This window comes from Trachurus japonicus, chromosome 21 (genome assembly GCF_045865225.1).
Source record: "Trachurus japonicus isolate A0001 chromosome 21, Traja_1.0".
NCBI classification, from domain to species: domain Eukaryota; kingdom Metazoa; phylum Chordata; class Actinopteri; order Carangiformes; family Carangidae; genus Trachurus; species Trachurus japonicus.
The window spans coordinates 7,407,849-7,414,305 of record NC_140927.1 but is presented as its reverse complement, the minus strand read 5'-3'; the positions used below and the strand labels follow the sequence as shown (position 1 = coordinate 7,414,305).

At 43.4% G+C, this 6,457-nt stretch overlaps 1 long non-coding RNA gene across 1 annotated transcript; it reads right to left on the bottom strand.

Annotated features, from left to right (window-relative positions):
* Positions 1 to 470: 470 nt before the first annotated feature.
* LOC146964725 (uncharacterized) lies at positions 471 to 6,452 on the bottom strand. The gene is made up of 3 exons (XR_015034601.1): positions 6,365 to 6,452; positions 746 to 826; positions 471 to 534 (listed from the first exon to the last, which is right to left on the bottom strand). It is a non-coding gene; the product is annotated as an uncharacterized LOC146964725 (long non-coding RNA).
* Positions 6,453 to 6,457: the final 5 nt, after the last annotated feature.

Sequence of the window (6,457 nt, the reverse complement as noted above, 5' to 3'; positions counted from 1 at the left end):
CTGGAGACCCTGAGTGATCATACAGATCGTCTGAGCCATAATCATAATCGTAACCCATCTACAACAGAGAAAAATGCAGAGTTAGAAAATCCCAACAAATGACTTTGCTGTTTCTCTGTGAATACACCACACACTGTGCCTGTACCATCTTAACATCATCGAACATGCTGTCTGATATGTCGTCGTCTTCTTCCTCCGATTCTTCCTCTGATTCTTCCTCCGAGGTGCGATCAGCTTGGGGATGTCAGTGAAACCGTCCTCCGGTTGCTCCGAGTCCTGAAAAAAGGTGGAAGGGTTTGGTTTGGTTGGAAGCTGCACAACGTGATGTGATGAAACTTGAGAGTGACAGGGGTGAAGGTGGCCGTGACGGACAGCTGCCAGAGGTGAATACAGGGAGTTGAATGTGGAAAAAAAGGCAGACGACTTCACAAACCCGTTCCTCGATGGCGACAAAGCTGGTGAACTGAGACGAGACAGGATGGAGAACTCTTTGCTCAGGTCGATGATGAACGACTTCAGCTCCGCCTTCTTCCCCTGGAAAAACAACAATCCATGTCAGCAGGTGGAGCTCAAACTGGACGACTACACTGAGGTGGGCTGTTTTAAACCTCAGTCTCTCACACACTCTCACACACACACACACACACACACACACACACACACACACACACACACACACACACACACACACACACACACACACACACACACACACACACACACACACACACACACACACACACACCTCGTGTTCGGCCTCATCGGTATCCAGGTTCCCGTCCTCATAACCCTTATTGAGGGCCCGAGCTGTGAGCTTGTGAAGAAACTGAAAACACATTTAATAATCATCACTTCATCATCATCTTTATGGTCACGACAAAACCATCAACAAGTTGTGATGCGACAAAGTTTCACCTCTTTTTTGGGGGGGGGGGTTTGATTGATGGGAAGAAACTGTTGTTCAGTGTTACGTGTGATTTAGAGACGCTTTCTCTGATTACTCTATTAATCTGATTAACTATTAATCTTATTACTTTTTTAAGTAATGGAGGAATGAAACACAATTATCATTTCTAAAATAGTAACTAGATCACTTCCCCGTTGCAGTCGCTGCGAACACCTACATTCTTGCAAGTAATAGTGATATTCAGGCAACGCGGCACCTTCCTGCCGGGTTGTGTACGTGTGTTTACTGTAAATTATTCAACATAATGTTTTATTTATCTGTTTCAAGGAAACAGAAACGTAGTTTGGACCCGTCTTTTGTTAATTTCCAATCCAACTGCATGCGACCGGAAGATCAGGGTGTTTACAACTCTATGCGCAGGTGCTCATGGGAAATGGGGTCTTCCTTCAGGTAAAACACTATCGCTTTGGTCCACAGGCGCCGCCAAACTCAACCAAAAATGTAAAGCAAGGTAAATATCCTGCATAGTTTCTTTTTTCTGTGCTCCTCTGATCAGAGTGCCGTCTCTAGCAACAGTCTGTTATACTTGACGACGGTCATTATACAGAAATAACAGACTGTAGAACGCAGCAATGGACCAATCAGAGAACAGCATTCAATGGTACCGTGTAATAAATAACGTTATCCACCGGTCCATTTATTGATTTTTCGCAGGCTTTGTTGTAAAGAAATGCACATGGCTGGGAGGAGGCAGGGCCGCCCCTGCCTACACACAGAACATGCACAGTGCGTAGGGCCCCGCGATCCAATAGGGGCCCCGTTTTGGCACTGGAGGAGGGTTAGCAAAACAGCGGAAATGCGACCAGACTTGTGTAGTTCCCCTTTAACTCTTTGAGTGCCAGCCCTTTTATAAAATGGTCAGTGCCATGTGCCAGCGTTTCGGGGCATTTTGAGTAATATTTTAAGACCAAGAGAATATTTTGTACTATGACTCTGAAAACACAAAATAGCTCAAAGGAAAGAGGAGACTCTCTATTTAACTAGGGAAAAAACATTTGTTTGTACCTTGTTCCATTCTTGATTTATCTTAAGCTGAATAGAACCTGGTTGCACCAAAAAGACCACTTTTTTTCTAGAAAGCTGAGAAAAATGCATTTTTGTGAAAGAGAGTCTCAAGAAAAACAGTGATTTATCCGTTTTAATTTTGGCTTCAAAAACCTGTAGGCAAGACATCTGAAAATTTAATTTCACGTGTTTTTTCATTGTACAAAAAAAAAAAAAAAACTAAAACAAGTAGGAGTCTTACTCTGCAGAGTGATGCCTGCTCTCCTCCTTCTCCTGCAGTTGCTGCCCCCTCACCCTCTCCTAACCCCAGGGGCGGATTGGCCATAGGGAGTACCGGGAGTTTTCCCGGTGGGCCGGTCACTAATGGGCCGATAGGCGGCCGTTTTTTATTTATTTATTTATTTAACTTTTTTCCGCCATGCCTTGCCTTGCCTATTGTAACTCTCCCGGCCCAGGGAGAGAGACATACATCGGCTCGGCCCACAGTGCTCAGCTGCAGACACAGCAGAGAGGTGACGATTGGCCTAGTGGCTTGTCTACCTGGCCCAATGGCCCTATGAGAGGCTACAGAGGCCCAGGAGTCCCACCCACGCATGTTCTAGACCCCCCCTCGTCCAATCACGGAGTCATGATGAGAGAGAGCGAGAGAGAAAAAAAAACACACCAGCGCACAAAAACGGAAAAGAAAAGTAAACAAACGCAAAGGCGGCGCGGAAAAATGGAGGAAAGTAACAGAAAAAGAAAAGCTCTAGCAGCACAGACTGCTAAAAGTACAACAATTACGCAGATGTTTGCTGCTGGGGCCGCCCTGCCTGGCCAGGGCTAGAAGCACCGATGCTGCAGCTTCAGCAGCAGGTCCTTCACGTGAGTCTGAAGAGAGTGAGGCTCCCATTAACACTGCCCTTATGGTGCAGGAGGAGGCTGAAAAAATAAGTGTTGAGGAAGACTCTCCACCATGTGAAGGAGGTAGTGATAACCGTGTTAAGCAGGTATGTGCTTTCCAGAATGCTGTGGATAAACATTCATTAAAATACTGTAAATGGTCCAGAACGGTTGCTATGAACTTTACTTGACATAATAAATAGCTATAGCTAATAACTCTGATGGTGTGGTGTGTTAGAGCTAAATCTGGTTATCTAAAGTATTGGAAAACAATAACTATATTCTGGGCCGTAAAGTATACCCCCGCAGCCCCCGCGAGGCGGGGGGGCCCCGCATGCCGTGGGGGCCCCGCCCCCGCCCGTTAAGCCGAGTTTCCACCGAATCAACGGTCCTTTTTTTTTTTACACTGCAACATATCGAGGGTTTGGAGCACAAGGGGCGTAAAAGAACTTACCCCTTAGAGCACAAGGGGCGTAAGTGACATTTTCCAAATTTTACAGGAGAGCAAAAACAAACTTTGCATTTATTGTAAATATTTCATTGAGAGCCATATATTTAAGCATTCTATATTGTTATAGAGATAAAGTTGTGAGGAATCCATATTCTAAATGATAATAAACAAAAAACTCTGGCTAACTATTAAATTTCAGCAAAGAAGCCTAACAGACGATACAAAATGGCACATACGCCTTTTGTGCACCAACATTTACTACTATTTTGTGATTTTGTGGTTGTTGTTAAGGGCGTAAGTGACATTCAAAATACTGATACTACTGAAAAAGAGACATTAAGGCAGAATTATCTTTATTTTTAAGCCATAACAGTAACATCAACATTGTAAAAACTATGAACCACTCTAAAAAAAAACATCAAATTCCATCAGCTCTAAATTCATTTAACCGTAATTCTTCCACCTCCATCAAGTTCCATCACAAATTTCAATGGGACAAAATAATAAATAACTATTTTTAACAAAGGGTTAAGATCACTTTTGCAATAACTCCCAGTGCTGACAAAGCTTTAGGCTGGTTTCATTCATTCATTCATTCATTCATTCATCCATTCACTAACATTTACTGTATTATGCATGTGACTTTCAGTATGTCGGGAATACATTTCTTTATCATAAAAACATATTTTTATATAAATATCGACATTGGTAAACATCGGCCACAATTTTCACATCGGTGCACTGTGTGTATAGTGAGGGAAGGTGGTGTGTCTAGGTGAGGGGAGTACTGTAGGTGCCTGTAAGGGAGGGGGTGATGTTTAGATGAGAGAGGATGTAAGACAGGGTAAGAATGAGAGGAAGCAGAGGGTCTTAGACGACCCAATCAGAGTAAATTAATTTAAGGGGTTAAATGCATTTAAATGCATTTAACCCCTTAAATTCCTTTACTCCAAGTAGGTCATCTAACCCCATTCATTTAGCCGATGTTTACCGATGTCGATATTTATATAGAAATATGTTTTTATGATAAAGAAAAGTATTCCCGACATACTGAAAGTCACATGCATAATACAGTAAATGTTAGGGAATGGATTAATGAATGAATGAATAAATGAATGAATGAATGAAACCAGCCTAAAGCTTTGTCAGCACTGGGAGTTATTGCAAAAGTGATCACCAGGGTCAAGGAAGGAAGGAAGGCAGGAAGGCAGGAAGAACAAAGGAAAAATAGGAAGGAAGGACAAAGGGAAAGATGGGAGGAAAGAAGGAAGGGAAAGAAAGGAAGGGAAGATGGAGGGTCAATTGGATCAAAAGAGGAAGGAAGGAAGGAAGGATGGATGGAGGAAGGGAACCCAGAAAGACAACAGGAGGGTTAATGGCTCTGTGGCTAGAACAGCTAGTTTAGATAATAGATTAAAAGGCCAGAACTATCAATACTACTTCCATTATACAGGTATTTACTTATCAATGGGATCAAGTGGAAGTTCTATGATGTGTAATAACACTTTCTCGGCTTCTGTGAGCTCTTCTCTGGCATTACCATCCATGATGACTGTCAAAATGGGCCAGTGCAGGTTCTGTCAGTGTAAATGTGGCACTTACGCCTTTTGTGCACCAAACACAGTGCACTTACGCCTTTTTCGCTCCAAACTGAATTTAATGTTTTGACTTACGCCTTTAGTGTTTTAAGCCTTTAGGTCACTATGATTGGACAAACGGATTAAACCAGCTTTCTGATTGGATAGAGCTTGTCAAGACCTTTCCAATGATATATAAATGTCATTTTACCCCAAAATGTCACTTACGCCCCTTGTGCTCCAAGGGGTATGTTCTTTTACGCCCCTTGTGCTCTAAACCCTCGATATGTTTCACGTCATGATAACTTCTGTATTTTGGCCATTCAAGCTTCCACAGTCCATAGTTCTCCTCTTTGTTTGATATTTCAAGAGACTTTTGGTTAACTAACCATGGATAGCTCCTAGCCCCCCCGTCATCGCGGCCATCGCCTTGTCATGCTTCATTGTCTATACATTATGCTGAGCTGTACTGTCTTTCTAAGATAAAATTAGTGTTTGTCCATTTTTCTGATCATTGTACTATTGTTTTCCATACTTTAGACAACTAGCCAAAGTTCTGATTGCATGCAGACTCATTATGTGCATGTAATCTTGTCCAAACTTAACTTATTCCACACTATTCCTCTACTTTGTTGTATATTGTATATCGTTTAGTAGTGGTGTTATTAAGAGCTTGTGTGTTTGTATGTACATCAACGGTGCTAGTTGGCAAAATATCCGCGTGTAGATAGTGGGCCGGTCTGGACCAAAAAGTCCAGGGCCAAATTTTTGTCCCAGTCCACCCCTGCCTAACCCTCTCCTCCTTCTCCTCCTGCTGCTTCCCCTCGTCTCTGAAGTAGGGAGGGAGACGTCATGGCGTCTTCAGCCTCTCTGCTGGACGCGGCTGCGGCAGCGACTCACCGCGCTGATCTCTCGGTTCGTCGTCACGTCGGTTAGACAGCAACTCCGCGATCCGCTTTTGCTTCGGCATTTTGGTGCTGATCATCTAGATGAGTTTACCTTTCCTGCCTCCTCCGATCACTTCATGCTGGAGCTATGCTAATAGCATCCGTGGCTAAGCTTTCCTCCAGCTCCACGTTACACTTGTTCCAGGCTCTGCCCGTCGTTTTTCTCTAGAAATAGAAACTTTTCCCAACTTTTTTATCTCTGTACCGATCGCACTCGTCTTCTCCTTCTTCTTCACTTCTTGCTCTGATCTACAGTCTTCTTCGTTCTACACATCCCAGAAGCCCCAAAATCACTCAGTGTGCGCAACAGCGTCCCCATTTACCAGCCGCAGAAAAGTGCATTTGACGTATATGTACGTCATTGGCACTCAAGCGTTGGATTTTGATTGACGTACATATACGTCAATGGCACTCAATGAGTTAATGTTCAGAACTGCTGACATTTTGGTATTTTATTTTATGTAAAACACATTTTTACAACTGATCTGATGGAGCAGCTGTCGTAGTGTAGAGGGTGATCGTTGTGTGGACTCACTGTGCCTCTGGTCTTCTGCAGCTCACTGGTTGACACCATGGTTTTAAGTTCCTGCCCGCTCAGGTTTCCCAGGAGGGTGGCCTGTGTGAAACA